Raw genomic sequence first — 421 nt, forward strand, 5'->3', positions numbered from 1 at the left:
TTTTACACAATTTTATATGATTTCTTTTCTGCTGTAAAGTTTCCTTGGGTATCCTGAAAGGTGATTTAAGTAAACCTCATGCAAGAACCGTTCGTATGAACAGATTTGTTCTTAAGTTGTGCGTACGAGTGATTTAGGACAATTTGTGGCATTCACCAATTTTCTCGTATTCTAAGATTTTTTTCAGATATGAACAAGATCTTTGTGTGGTCCAGACCTGTTGTATATTTTACCAGCAGTCAGTCTGCTGTTATCCAGATGGATTTTTCTCACTAAAAACTTCATATTTCATTAGTTTGAAGATGTTTTGATTTGAAAATAAATCACACTCTATAGTTAAGTTTACAAGAGGCTATTCTGCTTGAACTGGAATTAGATTGTAAATGTAACTAATGACATAAATTGATTAGATTAAATTAAA

Source organism: Austrofundulus limnaeus, unplaced genomic scaffold (assembly GCF_001266775.1).
Source record: "Austrofundulus limnaeus strain Quisiro unplaced genomic scaffold, Austrofundulus_limnaeus-1.0 Scaffold599, whole genome shotgun sequence".
NCBI classification, from domain to species: Eukaryota; Metazoa; Chordata; class Actinopteri; order Cyprinodontiformes; family Rivulidae; genus Austrofundulus; species Austrofundulus limnaeus.